Consider the following 17,275-nt stretch of genomic DNA (forward strand, 5'->3'; position numbering starts at 1 on the left):
GTTGTTCGTGATTTCCCACGATTAGATTTACATAAAACATATTCGCTTTTTCTAGGGAAGGGGATATACTGGCCCCTCGAGTAGGTTGAGATTGTTTGAGGTCGAGCTACTTTTTGCAGTGGCTGGCTCTTTTCATAATGAAATGGATGGATTGTCACTTAAGGTTTATGTCTATTTTTTTGTGTTTGTGTAAAGGTGTTGGAAATATATATCCCAATGAATCATCAAGTCAATGCAAAATGATTGGCTACATGTCGATCGAACTTTTACTTTGGTTTGGTTAGAGGAGCAATTTATATCGCTCCTCCAAGTGTGTGGCGAGATAGAATCTGAACAGAAATCTAATTAGCAGGCCATTGGTGGCCTAGGAACGCAGTTTATCGACGTTGTTTTTGATACGGTCGATGAGAGCTTGGGTCTTTTTGAGACCGTGTGGTAAAACTAGCTAAGTGTTCGAGCTTGTTTAAAGTTGAAAATAGAGTTCGATGAGATTTCGAGCCACTTGAGACTAAAAAGTGAATCTCAATAGTAGTTTGAGCTACTGATAGTGCAAGAAGAGTGTATAAAACATTTTGTGTTGTATAAGTTTATTTATGAAATTATGAATCAATATGAATTTGATAACCTAAAGGTTGCAATAGTAATGCAAGAACATATATTATCTGATGCAATATATTGATATGCACAAATATATTATAAATAATTGTTTACTGACATGAATGTGTTCCAGTTTTAGTGACTGCTAGCTGGCAGACAAGAAATGGTGTTCGATGTTTGATCATGTGTTCTTTGTGTAGCTGATGATAGGTCAAGGTATTCAGGTTGTGAATTATTTCTCCGACTTGGGCAGCACCACCAGACTTGATTTGCGCACAACTCGTAACGCCATCGTGAATCATATCGCGCTTACTACCTCTTGTGTTTTTGTTTTTATTTGAAAATATCGTTAGACAACATGCGATCTTAAAATATTTCTGCATGGTTTGTCTTAGATTTGTCGTTTTCCTTCACATGAAATGATTTCGAGGTCGGGACCCATGATTAGATTTAGTGATGTTCTTGGTTTTAGTGGTTCGTGATTTCCCACGATTTGATTTACATAAAATATATTCGCTTTTCTAGGGAAGGGGATATACTGGCCCCTCGAGTAGGTTGAGATAGTTTGAGGTCCGGCTACTTTTTGCAGTGGCTGGCTCTTTTCATAATGAAATGGATGGATTGTCGCTTAAGGAGTGTGGAAAACAAGGCTTGAGCTTTCTGTGGAGAGAGAGAGAGAGAGAGAGAGAGAGAGCGATCTGACAACTATGGGTTTTGGGTCTTGACGCCTAGATCTCTAGAAATCTTTACAGAGCTTCGTGTGAGTTTTTACAACTTAGAAAAAGGAGGTACCTTCTATTTATATGAAAAATGAAAGGAACCGTAGGTTTACCTAATGGAACGTATTACTACAAAAAAACACATGGCTAACGACTGCCATATTTGTCATTATCTTGTAGTATTGTTTGTCGTTAACAGTGTGTTAACGACGAATAATAAATCGTCGTAAACCGTTGGAGTAACAGATATTTCACCTTATTTCGTCGCATTTTTTTCATAAATAAGTAGTATACTAATTTATCATAAACTATACATACATTTACAAGTTAAGCTTTCATCATAAAAGGATCACTACAAAAAAACACATGACTAACGACTGCCATATTTGTCATTATCTTGTCGTATTGTTTGTCGTTAACTGTGTGTTAACGACGAATAATAAATCGTCGTAAACCGTTGGAGTAACAGATATTTCACCTTTATTTCGTCGTGATTGTTACGACGAACCAATTTTGTCATAAATAAGTAGTATACTAATTTATCATAAACTATACATACATTTACAAGTTAAGCTTTCATCGTAAAAGGATCGTAGAGGTTTGTTGTAAACTGGTCATTAACTATCATAATAGTTAGGTTGTTTTGCCAATATAAAATTTACGACGATTTTCTAACAATTGTGGTTGTTATTTCGTCGTTAAAGGTAATGGTAAAATAACAATATATCTCTCATTAATTAGTTGTATATTTTACGATGAAATAACAAATGGCATTAGTAAATTCTTACTCCTATTTATATGAAAAATGAAAGGAACCGTAGGTTTACCTGATGGAACGTATCACTACAAAAAAAACACATGGCTAACGACTGCCATATTTGTCGTTATCTTGTAGTAGTGTTTGTCGTTAACTGTGTGTTAACGACGAATAATAAATCATCGTAAACCGTTGGAGTAACAGATATTTCACCTTTATTTTTCGTGATAGTTACGACAAACGAACCAATTTTTTCATAAATAAGTAGTATACTAATTTATCATAAACTATACATACATTTACAAGTTAAGCTTTCATCGTAAAAGGATCGCTACAAAAACCAGATGGCTAACGACTGCTAAATTTGTCGTTATTTTGTAGTATTGTTTATCGTTAAATGTGTGTCAACGACGAATAATAAATCGCCGTAAGCCGTTAGAGTAACATATATTTCACCTTTATCTCGTCGTGATAGTTACGATGAACCAATTCTGTCATAAATAAGTAGTATACTAATTTATCATAAACTATACATACATTTACAAGTTAAGCTTTCATCGTAAAAGGATCGTAGAGGTTTTTTGTAAACTGGTCATTCATTATCATAATAGTTTGGTTGTTTTGCCAATATAAAATTTACGACGATTTTCTAACAATTGTGGTTATTATTTCGTCGTTAAAGGTAATGGTAAAATAACAATGTATCTCTCGTTAATCCCCTAGACTATATTTACGAAGTGATTTTGCCACATGTCTTCTCTACAATCAATTTCACAAAACAAATATGACATGGCTACTGAAATTGATGACATGGCTTCCGGAAAAATATGACGTGGATAATTTTATTTAATGTTGATTTATATTTTTGGCAAACTTATTAGAATATGGTAATAATTCATATATTACATTTAATATTGATATTTATTTTTGGTAAACTTTTTTTAAATATGGTAATAGCTCATACATCATCTATAAAATAAATATATTCATATATAACATTTCAAATTTCAAAATATTATTATTTTTGTATAATTACACAATTTGTATTACTAAAGCTTTCTAAAATTTCTAAATTTTTTTAAAAAATTAAATATCTAATCGTAAAATCATTAGTTTCTTATATATCTACAAATTTTATAAATATTGTTTAGGCTAAATTTTTGATAATTATAAAATTTTTATTAGTTTTATGCAAATTGATTTAATATATATCAAATCTATATTAAATATTAGTAAGAAAATAGTAAAATATATAATATTTAATAAAATTTATTTTTAAATATAAATTAGATTAAAAAAAATTCTTACTGAAAACACCTAGTTAGTTGTAAATTTTAAGATGAAATAACAAATGGCATTAGTAAATTCTTTGTAACTCTTACGATGAATTGACATCATAATCTTCGTTAATCTAATCTATTAAAACATGAGTACGTTTTAGAAATAACCCAGAGTTTTCCACAAATATTACATCCTTATGCCACTGCCTTTAAAACACAGAGTTTTGATTTATTTTCTAAACCAAGACAAACGTTTTGTGTATTAATAAACCGTTCAATGACAAACCAATTATAAACCACATCATATCGTTTTAAATACTTACTAAAACATATTATTGCAAAACCAGTACTGAACCATAACATTACAAAACCATCGTAATCATCGCTGTTGTCAATCTTAAATCTAAAACATAAAACATCGAATTCAATTGTGATACTACCTAAGTTCATTTTTGTCTACTGAATCGAATGAGTTAATAGAGACACTCCTACATAGATTTTCATAATTAAACTTAAACATCCAATTTCAGTTTAGATAATACCTCGTCCAATTTCAGTTTAGATAATACCTCGGTTTATCTTGGTATGCAGAATCAAAACCCCAATTTAGATCGATACAGGTCCATGTCATTGCCGAGTCAATTAAGCCTGAAAATATCAATATGTAATTAAAATTATGTAATTCAACATCAAAGATAACTTAAACAAGTCAATATTATCGCTTACAATTAAATAAAGAAAAATCTAAACTAAACATTCAATAATATACTAAACGAAATTACTTGCCCAAATATATTATATATTTAAGCAATCTCCATTACAATTGGGATATCAATCAAATGCCAAAAGATTATTTTTTTTTTGTTTCTAATCTTGTCAATCACGTTTAATATCTACTCATACCTAAAATCGTGTGATACGTTAACTTTATAACAAGCAAATCAATTTTTGGAATAAAATCGACCAGTATATGCGATATTAATGCTAAAAATCACAACTAACTACATCTTAAATAATTTTGTGGCGTTTACCCTACCTTTACTAACTAGCTATATATATCTCTTCCCCCATAACGTGAAAACCATATCATTCTACACAATTCCTCTTAAAATGTCTACCATGAGGTAATAAGGTATGTTTTTTTGATAGTTTTGATGTCTTATACGGTTATGTTTGGATGTGTTCTTTTAAAAACAAAATAGATTTGTATGCGTTTTCTTGTGTACACCGTGCAAGAATACGACATAATGAATTTCCACTTTTGTTCTTTGCAGATTTCAGGCCTTCACAATTGTTCTATGGTGGAAGAATGTTTGCTTTTTCACAAAGATTTTTTTTTAGTTATGCAAACATTAGTTTTGATTTCCAATAATTCTATTCAATAAGATTGTTATAATTTTGATTTCGACTACTGAAAGAATTTTTTGCTGTGATTTAAAACCATTTCCAAAAAAAATCTGTTGTTATATAAGTTAATCATTATCATAAACCCTTATATACATCACTGAAGAAAGTAAAAAACAAACATCTAATCTTAAGCCAGGGTTCAATAATCTAATTCCTTATGCTACATTGTCCTACTTTTTCACCTTATGAATTACTAACCGTATTAAACGTCTTTTGTCCAGTCAAGGTTGTTGTCTTCTTTTGCATTTTGATTACAGGTTCTTGGTTCTCTCCATGTCTATACTGCGACACTTTTAAAAAGTTCAATACAGCATATGATCATAGTACTAAATGATGATTGAATGAATTTAAATTAGGAGACAATCATATCTAAATAAGAACACATACATTTAAGATTGACTACATGATTAGTGTGCCTTCCCTTTGCTATGTGATGTTACAACTCATTCTCATCTGCCTGAGCTTTTCTATAAATCACTTCTATCCCCTGTCCCTCTGTTTCTCCCTAAAGAGTTGTTCGTCTATATTACAACTAGATTTTGTTAACTCATTCCATCCTACTCTTCAGCTAAAGATTTTGATTTCTGTTTTATCTTAGTTTAATTATCTAAACTATTATATTAAACAGAAAATCATAGATTAGAATTACCTTTGCAAGGCATAAAGATCTCACATCGAGACGAAGTCCTCGAAATTATTATTTGTAGTCCGCAAACAAACCATAGCTTCTACTGATTCTTTACCGATCTGTAAGGGGCTGAGGTTTTTTCTTCATGATTAAACCGATAGAAGGGTCTTGGTATCACACACCTTTGATGGATATTAAGAAATCATAACACAGAATATAAATTAGAGAAAAAGACAAAAATAGCACTAAATCAAGTTTTTGTTCCCAAACTAGCACTCAAGGTCAAAAGTCACAAAAATAGCACTTAATGTTTTATCAAAAGTCACAAACTTAGGATTTAGAGTTAAAGGGTGGGGTTTGGGGTTTAGGGTTTAGGGTTTAGGGTTTAAAGTTTAGGGTTTAAGGTTTAGATTTTAGGGTTTAGGGTTTAGGGTTTAGAGTTTAGGGTTTAGAGTTGAGAAATGAGGTTTTGGGGATAAGATTTCAAATTTTGAAAAATAAAAAAATTAAAATTGTTAAAGATAAACTTAGAAAGGTGTTATTTTGATCATTTTAGTTTTTGAGTGCTATTTTTGTGATATAAACTTAGAAATATGCTATTTTGGAGATTTGTCCTATAAATTAGAACAACTAACTGTTTAAAAATCAAGTTCAGCCTAAATATACAAACTCGAACCTGTATCCCAAAATCTCCTGTAGCCATCAATAGATCTATCTTCTGCCATCCTTTGAGCGAAAACTTCACAGCTGTTTGGGCAGTTCTCGCCAGGGACGGCAATGACAAAGAGATCGGTCGTAGAAGGCATCCCAGTTTCTGCTTTTTCCCCAAATTTTTTTTTTATGGGCTTCCATTAATTTTTAAGGTCCAATATAATTTTTGTTAAATATGATATACCTATTTATAATTCATAACAAAAAGGGCCAAATTCAATTTATTAACTTGGGCTTGTTATATTCAATTGCTAGAGATCGTTTTTTTTAATGTTTCTTTGGTTACTTTTCCAATAGTTTATATTGTTTCTGTCTAAATATTTTTTTTAAATAGATATTATAATTTTAAAATTATATTCTAATCACTAAATTTATAGTAAATTTTATAAGACACACAAAATCTTAACAGAATACTCTAATATCTTACATTTTAATGTTTATGTTACCAAGTAAAATTAAAAAAATATAATAAAAGAAGTATACAACCTCATAGTTAAAAAATGGACACTAAAAAAAATTAAAAAGATACACCAATGTTAGAGGTCAATAACCTATGGAACACATTAATATTTTTACAACAAACAAAAACATATAATTATATAGAAGGTACATCCGCGCGGATCAAAAGCTAGTTAGTCTTAAAATTAATTAGGGATTACGTCAATTACGTAATTTTTTGCAAAAATTATTATAATTTCATCAATTTCAAGTTAATAATTTTAAAATTCAAAAAATAAATTTTAAATGGAAATATTGAAAATTATTTTACAAAACAAAAATATTAAAGAAAATAGAAATAAAAATTTAACTAACGGTTGAGGTTGATGTCTTCTAAGAATTCCAAGCTGGTGACTTCGGTTCTTCACTCTAAATCCACGTGTTCCTCCGTGGAGCGGTGTGGTGGATCTGGAATCCCGAGGTTGCAGCGCCTAAGCTCCAACATCCGTTTCATCTTCAGGTTTCCAACGGCGATGAGGGTGAGTTTCGTTTCATCTCCTTTGAACTCCCAAAACTCCTTCCAGTCGGAGACCATGTTTTCTAAGCGTGTATTCGCCTTACCAGTGAACATTGGCATTTACCTTTTCGTGCCGTTTTTTTCTGGGAATTTTTTTTAATTAGGTCTTGTTAGGAAAACATATATTAATATTATTAGTAAGAGCTTACCTCAAAAAAATTGAATCACATGGTCCTAATGTGCACGGGTTTCAAACTTCAACTGGGATGCGGCTCTGTGCCACCCAACCGTCGACTTCAAACCTGCAAAATAATAGAAATATAACAAATTGGACAAATTATAACTAAATTATAAATAATAAGTTTTTAAAAAGTACCAGAAAGTGTCTCTCGGTAGATCGGGATCCAATACATCTAAACCTTATCGTCTCGGATGGACGAGAAGATTCTCAATTATATCGGGCATATGTAGCTTCTGTAGGCACAATCAAATCCAGATGAAGTCCATCCGCAGGTGCCAGGGGCGCTGCATGTGCAGGAGGCACATCCGGAGCCGCAGGGGGAGCAACCGGTGCTGCAAGCCTGCAACCAGAGGTGCCTGATGAGGAACCGGTGGTGGAGCTCTCTACGAGCCGGTGTTGGAGCTATCTAGGACTGAGAGTCGGGGATGACTTATAGAGCCAAAGAAAGACCTGAGCAACTAGATGCGCCTACATGTCCCATGTGAAACGTCTCACTATAATGTGGATATTTTTGTCCTTTATTCCTAGGAGGGTCAACGATCTATTTAATCCACGATAACTATTATATAGCACCAGATATCTCCCAAACTATAACCTCGTTCTATTTCTCTCCCGGTATAAAGTTTTAGTCTTATTTCTCCACAAATATTGGGTAAGTCAAACCCAATTCAAAATCTTTAATTCCCAACAGTAAATCAAACAAACCAAAATCTAGTCAGACATAAAACCCAACCAAACATAAAACCCAACCAGAAATAAAATAAACCTAACCCGACATTACACTTATTAATAAACCAGACAGATTTAAATTCCCAAATTAATCTAACTGAATTATTAAGAACCCTAAAAACGTTTCTCTGTGTTAACAGCTTCAAGGAATCAATTTGGTTTCTCCATAACAAAATAAATCATTTATATAACAAACTTGATTCTAAATAATTTGATTTCTTCTTCCTCCCGGTTCCCGCGTAGGAGTTTGAGCAATGAATCTTCTGGTTAAGAAAAAGAAGACTAAGGATATAGATGTTCGCTTATAGAATGTTTTACAAGAAGATTAGTCAATCTTAATTTGACAATGAAATCAACTTTAAGAAAATGAATTTGAAACTGTAAAACCATTTTCCGAATGGGACATGTGTAACAAAGCATCAGATCCGGTACGTAATCAAAATTTAAGAAAGGGTATTGAATGATTTTTTCTGCTGCTGTCATCTTAGCTTTGCAAGATCTCAGACTCAAGCTTCGTCCTCTAGCTTTCGTCACTACCTTCCTTCCTTCTCCAATTCTTCGATCTCTGCATCAATATCGCAGGGTTAGCCTTCACGGTCAGTGATTCACATCAATATCGCAGGGTTCGATTTTTTTTTTGTTGCAAAGAACAAAGGAGAAGATGATGATTGGAGAGGCAGAGATGATTGTGGTTGCTGGGTCCGGTAGTGACCAATATTTTTGGGTTAGTTTCGGTTCAAATGAGGGTTAATTATGTGTTATTGGTTAATTGGTCTTCTATTGTTTTATAGTTAGATTTATTTAGTTTTGGTTTAATTTATATACAGTAAACCAGAGTAATCCAATTTTATGGGTTTGGAGGTTTCGAGCTTTGATTCTATGGAGAAATAAGTATTTAATCTTTTTTCTACGGGGAAATAAAGCTGAAACTTTATATTCGGGGATAAATAGAATGAGGTCATAGTTTGGGAAATATCTGGTGGTATACGATAGTTTTCGTGGGGAAATAGCTCATCGGAAACTATCTACAAAAAAAAAATCAAATTAAAACATTTTAATAAGACAACAAATTATATTCAGTAATTATGCAACCTTAACCTTAACTACTTTCACTACTTTCATAACCTAAACTAACTCCGCACCCTAAATTAGTTATGTTACCTAAACTAATTTACCTAAACTAATTAGGTTAATCTAAACTATATATATATATTTATATTTTTTTTAAACAAAAGAGTTCTAGGGGGTTATGGGGGGGGGGGGAATGGTTTGGGTTAATATAGGAAAATAAATTTCTTCGTTAATGTTACGACGAAATAACAAGAATCCGGGAATGGCTTGGGTTAATATAGAAAAATAAATTTCTTCGTTAATGCTACGACGAAATAACAAGAATCCGCTTTTTTCCTTCGTTTTTTCCTTATGACGAATTAACGAGGACCAGTGTTTTTCAGTTACGATGAAATAATGAGACCCATTTTTTCTTTACGATGAATGACAAAGAACCCGCATTTTGAACGTTACGACTAAATATATTTATGACTAATAATCAATGTCGTTTTAGGTTCCGGCATACGGATTAAGGAAACAATTAACTATTACCTATACACCTAACCATATTTCAACCAAAAGAAAAATAAAGGGGTTATGGGGGGGGGGGGAATGGTTTGGGTTAATATAGGAAAATAAATTTCTTCGTTAATGTTACGACGAAATAACAAGAATCCGGGAATGGCTTGGGTTAATATAGAAAAATAAATTTCTTCGTTAATGCTACGACGAAATAACAAGAATCCGCTTTTTTCCTTCGTTTTTTCCTTAGGACGAATTAACGAGGACCAGTGTTTTTCAATTACGATGAAATAATGAAACCCATTTTTTCTTTACGATGAATGACAAAGAACCCGTATTTTGAACGTTACGACAAAATATATTTATGACGAATAATCAATGTCATGCATTTTTTTGTTCATGTCGAATTAACGAGAAATTAATTTATTACTCCCTCTGTTTCATTATAAGTGTCGTTTTAGTTTTCGGCACACGGATTAAGGAAACAATTAATTTTGTACATTTCCTATAAAAAAACACTATTACCTATACACCTAACCATATTTCAACCAATAGAAAAATAAATTTTGCATAAAATTAATAAATTTTGCATTGAAAATCGAAAACGACACTTATTTTGTAACGAAAAAAGTTCTCTAAAACGACACTTAATATGAAACGGAGGGAGTATGAATTATTTAACGAGTTAGTCTCATACCTTGAATCCCTAAACATGAATCCATAAACCTTGATTACGACAAATCTTCGTAAGTAAGTGATTCGTTGACCACCGAGTTAAGATGAATCATCTTAATTATGTGGTAACAAATGCACTTAACTTGTAAAAATGAAACAGATACGCATAAAACTACTTTGACATAACTTTATAACATTTACACATAAAAAACCATACATGAATGGAGTCTGAAATTCATTTTTATATATAGAAAACATATTTGTTGAGCAGAAAAACATTATGAGATCACTTCAATCTGATATATCAATCTAGTTGTCATCACTACACTGATTATTATTTTCATCAAATTCATCTTCATTTACATCATCCATCGTATCGTTAGAAAGATCTTCATATTCATGGTTATGTGGGTCAATAAGAAGGTAATTTTTCTCCACCAAATATTCGGCCCGAGATGTAACTTTAATAGCAGATAACCAAGTTATTCTGAAATCTTTGATTTGAGGGTATGAAATAAAGCTAACTTAATCTGCTTTCGAATCTAATATCAAAGGCTCAAATGTTTTGTATCTTCGTCCAACATTAATATCAGCAACTCCAAATTTGTTATACCAAACACTTCTTATGATTACGGGGTCGAACCAACCATTCTGATGTAACCATGGTTGAGCCAGATGACTATGCAACAAAGAATAAATTCGGATGGCTGAGTGGAAAGCTTGAAGATGAACCTGAGGCTGGAGTGGAGCCTGCAGAGCTTATTTATCACTCAAGTGACTATGAAGAACATGTAAAAAAAAAAGCTGTAAGAGATGTGATCAGACTCACGGACGAGTTTGGACTTTTCTCAGCCCAAAATAAGATTGCAAACCAAAAAATTGAAGGAAGCAATGGTTTGCTTGGTTTAGTATGAGCCAGAACCAAACCAGGTCGATATTCAAGTCAAGGAGTCAGCCAAAATAAATAATTATTCAGTTTTGAAGACAATTTTAGTTTTAATTAAGTTTTTCTCATTTACTACAATTTAGGACTTTTCGATTTCTTTCTTCTTCTCTGCTTAAACTATGTTTTGTTTCTGAACAAAACATTCAATCTTTTTATCAAAAACCTCTCCAAATTTGTGAATCCTTTGTTCATCATATGAACATCGATTGCTAAGGAGTTCATTCTCCTTGAGCAATATCTTTGATTGGAAAACAGAGTTCATTCTCTTGATCATTGATTCCTCTACAAAAGTTGTGATCTTTCCATCGATCATCAATTGAAGAACACCATCCATATCGACTTCTATCCCCTGATCCATCCTCATCAATCATCTATCTACTGATAATCATCAGAATCGATCAATCCACCATCCAAACCAACGGATCAACCTTCAAAAGAATCAGGGACAAAGGATCTCCTCATAAGGGATTCATCACATTCACATTTTGTAATTAATTTTTTTCTTTTGTCAGTTTATCTTATTTTATATTGATTTCCATTTTATTTTAAATAATTGTTAATGTTTTTTAAAATTGATATTCTTTAAATATATTAAATTATTTTTCTGATTTGACATCTTTGCGTTGGTGTTTCAAAAACATCTATGAACGCTCTGAATATGATATGAGAAATTGCATAAACTATCACATTTCTAATACCACTTTTCATGTTTTTCTTAACCACATTTACCCTCACTTTTAACGAAGTAAATATACACTTATAACACTAGGGTTAACTAATCAAGATTTAGATTTAGATTTAAGGGGTAGGGTTTTGGAAGTTAGGGTTTAGAATTTTAATAAGTACTAGATTTGGACCCGCACAACCGTGCGGGTATTAATTTTCATGTTTATATATATTTTACATAATTAGAATATATTTTTTAAGTTACTTATATATTTAAATGTTTATATTTAATTATTTTAAATATAACAATCTGATAGTTTTCATGCTGTAAGTTAATTGATTATTTCAAATCATCACATATAGTTGGTATTTTTTATTATATATATTTTAAAATTATTTTTTATTCAATTATTATGATCCTGATCTGTAATTCAAAGCGTTAGATTTCCTTTATCAATATTTTTTTATGTTTATTCATTTAAGATAATAACTATATATATATAAAAGTTTAAGATAAATTAATTTTATACATGAATTATCTAATCTACTAATGTTAACCCGTTCTACCAACATATTATATTTCTAGCATAAACTTTTAATGTTTGTGAAAATAAGATATATTAATTTATCAGTTTAAAATAATTTTATCATATTTAGTTAAATACAATGTTTTATTTTTAAATGATAGATATAACTATAAAATAGTAAAATTTGATATAATTTTTTTCATTTTATAAAAGATAACTTAGTATATATATTAATGTATAATAACATTAATTTTATTACTAATTACAAAATTAGTGAAAATATTTATATACAGTTTTTGATAATTAAGATATTGTTATAATGTTTTTTTAACACATTTGTTAAAAAAATTAAATATATATATATATATTTATATTTTAAATTAAAAGATATCAATTATATTATGATTTAAGTAGTTAAAAGATTATATATTAGCATTAAAAAAATAAATTTAATAAAAATTTTAAATGATGATCCAAATAAAAATATCACATGAATCAATGTGAGTTTGTTAACCAATCCGAGTTTTTAGGAGTCGATGTTATATTAGGAATGATATATTATTAAGCCATATTATTAGTAATAAATGAATGATAACTAATTTTTGTGAGGGTCTATTTTAAAGAAAAATCACAAATGAATCAAAGTTGTGACTTCTGTTTTAATATATAAGATATAAATAAATACTTAAATCTTTAAAAAAAATTTTAAAAAATAGTTTCAAAAGATAATTTCCGAATTTTAAAAAGAAAATTGGAAAATTTTGATGTTCAGCGCATTGTTGGCATCATTATTGTTGTTTATATTAAAAAAAAAAATTAAAACGCTCTCCCTTTCGAAAAGCGATGGCGACGGCGATTGTGTGTTAGGGTTGAATGGGTCGTCAACGGTGGGATCCGGGGAGTCTTTGGGCTATCGAGGGTCTTCTATGGATAGATCATCAACATTTGTGTGTTTTCGGGAATCGATGGAAGCAAAAGGAAGTTTCTGCAGGACAAAATATTTCAGATCTCGTAAGAGATTTGAGAAATCAAGGGAAGTTTTGGGGTCTAAGGATTATTGGGTCTTCCATCTGTCAAGTTAAGGATATTCAGGGTATGATTCTCGTTCTCTTTAAAACGACATCCACGATGATTACTTACGAGTTTGGGGAGATTCTTCATCGCTACATTTACATGGGGTTTAGGAAAGCTTTGAAATTTCATCAGTTTTATTTTGGGGATGAATTACAGAACCTAACTGATGTGGATTTGGAGGAAAATTATAAGTTGCAGGAAGTGTTAGAAGAGATTAAAGAGGAAGATAAAGACATAGAGGATGCTGCGGGGAAGGAAGTAGATGTTGATGTTGCGGAGAAGAAAAAGGGCGCACACAAGGTTTTGTTTAAGCAGTCGGTAGCTGCAGGGGGAACTACCAAGAAGAGGTTGGTGCAAGCCTTTATACCTCCACGCAAGCGTCCCTCAACTAAAACAACAGTTGTAAGTCAAGGTGAAGGCTCCAAGCATCAGGAGGATAGGGTCCCTCAAACCCAAATCCAGTTCTTTCAAAGCTTAATGTTTATGGTATTACAGGTTACTGAAGAAGAGTTAAGTGAGCAGATGGAGGGCTCTGGTTGTTTCGTTTTTAGTTTTTTAATAAGCTCATTGAGAAGTTTTATTTACTTTATCTTTGTTATCTCATGGCTTCATGGTTTGATTTTGTTATCCGCGGGATCTCTTAATAAGATATTGATTTGGAATAAATATGGCCATTTTGGTTTCTGGTATTACTATGTTTTGGTGTTGACTTTTGGTTGTTCTCTTCAATTTCTTGTAATCAGGCAATGGAATAAAAAATTATTATTGGGATTTTTGGTATGGGTGTGTTGCAAGTATGATCTTCATAAATATTGGCCTCAGTTTTTTTGTTCTTATTCGTGTGTTTGTTATTTCTTGGATCGCAATGAGGATAGATGGTGTAATCTGGCTATGTTTTAAAAACTTGGCAAGATGGTATATGGTTCTGGTATTGGTTTTGGAGATGGTACTGCGTTTGGTCTCATCAAACCAAATGCAGTTCGATTCTAGCTGTTACATTGAAGTTCAGGACATGTTTATTGGCTTAGTTTATCTGCATTTGGTATCTTTAAACCAAGTACAGGTCGCGGTAGGATGGGGAGGAATGAAACGTGTTTACGTTTCAAAATTTGATTGTCGGCATTTCATAATGACTTGGGATAGTGGTCTTAGATGGATTCGTGGAATAAGACGGTGTTACGAGTACTTAAAAATGCTTCAAGGAAAACTCTACTTTTCAATGGTTTGGAGGCTTTGCATTTTAAGGTTTTTGAGATGTCTGGGTATCATTAAATCCGCATCTGCTGGCTCCATAAAGCATAATCAAGTAATTATTAAATGAGGATACTAAATTGGAATTGCAGGGGAATGGGAAGTAAATAGACTATTAGTTATCTTCAGGAAATATGACATAAACATAAGCTCGATTTTTTATTTTTATCTGAAACAAAGCAAGAGTTTGAATTTGTACAAGGATTCCAATCACACTTTAATTACGATAGCCTGGTCACAGTGGATCCAAATGGAAGGAGTGGAGATTAGCTCTTTTCTACAACAATGAATATCAAATTAAAATCCTCTACTCCAGTAATAAAATGATTGATGTGGAGGCGGTGGCTCTTGGGAAAAAAGTTTATCTCACGTTTGTATATGGTGATCCGGTCCAAGAGTTAAGGGAACATGTTTGGGAACGATTGACTCGTTATGGATTATCGCGAATAGAGCCTTGGTTTATTATTGGAGACCTGAATGAGATTACCGGAAATCATGAGAAGGAGGGTGGCTCTTTAAGAAGCGCAAGCTCTTTCATGCCTTTTAACAATATGATCAGGAATACCGGTTTATTAGAATTTCTGGCTCGGGGAAACAAAATGTCGTGGCAGGGAAGAAGAGGAAAAGGGAAAGGAGCAGTGATGATTAGATGTCGACTAGATCGTGCTTTAGCAAACGAAGACTGACACACACTCTTTCCATGTTCTTACACAGAATACTTAGGGATGGTCGCGTCCGACCATCGTCTAGCAGTGGCTTTCATAGAAGACAAGGTCCCTCGAAGGAGAGGGCAATTTAGGTTTGATAAACGTTGGATCAGACAGGAAGGCCTTATGGAATCAATAGCTACAGGCTGGATAGAACATAACGGAGGAAAAACCGAGGATTTTGTTACAAAAATCAGCAACGGCCGTCATGAAATCGCAGCATGGCGGAAAAATAATCCACCATATGGGAAGGACAAAATTCAAGATCTTCAGAGAGCTCTGGAAGAGGTTCAAACCGATAACAATAGGTCACAAGAGGAAATCCTCGAGGTTTCTAGGAAGTTACAAGAAGCATACAAAGATGAAGAAGACTACTGGCATCAGAAAAGTCGGAATATGTGGTATGAACACAAAATTTATCTGGGGATATGAACACAAAATTTATCATGCCTTGACAAAGCAACGACGGGTTCGTAATAGGATTGTGGGACTTCATGATGAAACTGGTAACTGGATAACAGAAGAAAAAGGTGTCGAGAAGGTGGCTGTGGATTCTTTCGAGGATTTATTTAGTACCACTTCCCCATCAGAGTTCGATAGTTTCTTGGCAGAGGTAGCTCCGTCTATCTCCTTCCATGTGAATCAAAGGCTGCTAAGGGCAGCAACGGAGGAGGAAGTACGCCATGCTTTGTTTATGATGCATCCGGAAAAAGCTCCAGGGCCGGACGGGATGACATCCTTTTTCTTTTAACACTTATGGCATATTATCAAAAACGATTTGGTTCAGATGGTGAATAATTTTTTGATTACAGGGGATATGGATTCAAGGTTAAACATTACCAACATTTGCATGATTCCGAAGACCGAGAGGCCTACAAGGATGACAGAGTTAAGGCCAATAAGTCTATGTAATGTAGGGTACAAGATCATGTCAAAGGTCTTATGTCAGCGTTTGAAATCCTGCCTTCTACGACTCATATCGGAAACACAATCGGCATTTGTGGCAGGAAGGTTGATATCAGATAATATTCTTATTGCTCAGGAAATGTTTCATGGATTGAGAACCAACAAGGCTTGCCAAGATAAGTATATGGCAATCAAAACGGATATGAGCAAAGCGTATGATAGGGTGGAATGGAACTTTATTCAGGCTCTACTACACAAAATGGGTTTTGATCCTCATTGGGTCAAATTAATAATGGAGTGTATATCATCAGTTCAATATCGTGTATTATTAAATGGTCAACCGCGAGGTCTTATAATCTCACACAGAGGTTTACGTTAAGGGGATCTTTTATCTCCTTATTTATTCATCATGTTTACCGAGGCTTTGATTGCAAACATTAAAAAGGCTGAGCGAGGAAAAAATTAACGGGAATGAAGGTGGCTAGAGCTTGCCCGTCGATTTCTCACCTGCTTTTCGGAGATGACAGCCTCTTTTTTGTAAGGCACAAAAGGAAGAATGTCAAACCATTCTCAGGATATTAAAGGAATATGAGGCTGTCTCGGGTCAATTAATTAAATTTCAGAAATCTTCAATTCAATTTGGACACAAAATCGAGGAGTCTAGTAGACAGGAGTTGAGGGATATCTTGGGAATACAGAATTTAGGAGGAATGAGATCTTATTTGGGACTGCCAGAAAGTCTTGGAGGATCCAAAATACAGGTGTTTGGGTTTGTAAAGGATCGTTTGAATAACATGATTAATGGCTGGACTTTTAAATTCTTCACTAAAGGAGGACAGGAAGTAATCATTAAGTCAGTAGTCACGGCTTACCAAATCACGTGATGTCTTGTTATCGGTTACCAAAGGCAACCGTGAAGAAGTTGAC

At 32.8% G+C, this 17,275-nt stretch overlaps 3 long non-coding RNA genes across 3 annotated transcripts; 1 reads left to right on the top strand and 2 right to left on the bottom strand.

Moving 5' to 3' along the window:
- Positions 1-3,532: 3,532 nt before the first annotated feature.
- Positions 3,533-6,193, bottom strand: LOC106294600. Its single transcript, XR_001260880.1, has 4 exons — positions 6,065-6,193; positions 5,410-5,570; positions 4,959-5,042; positions 3,533-4,001 (listed from the first exon to the last, which is right to left on the bottom strand). It is a non-coding gene; the product is annotated as an uncharacterized LOC106294600 (long non-coding RNA).
- LOC106294601 lies at positions 4,448-4,755 on the top strand. Its single transcript, XR_001260881.1, has 2 exons — positions 4,448-4,485; positions 4,628-4,755. It is a non-coding gene; the product is annotated as an uncharacterized LOC106294601 (long non-coding RNA).
- A 724-nt stretch (positions 6,194-6,917) lies between the features above and the next one.
- On the bottom strand, positions 6,918-7,777 carry LOC106294142. Its single transcript, XR_001260744.1, has 3 exons — positions 7,431-7,777; positions 7,264-7,356; positions 6,918-7,197 (listed from the first exon to the last, which is right to left on the bottom strand). It is a non-coding gene; the product is annotated as an uncharacterized LOC106294142 (long non-coding RNA).
- Between the last annotated feature and the right edge of the window lie 9,498 nt (positions 7,778-17,275).

Source organism: Brassica oleracea, chromosome C5 (genome assembly GCF_000695525.1).
Source record: "Brassica oleracea var. oleracea cultivar TO1000 chromosome C5, BOL, whole genome shotgun sequence".
Lineage (NCBI taxonomy): Eukaryota > Viridiplantae > Streptophyta > Magnoliopsida > Brassicales > Brassicaceae > Brassica > Brassica oleracea.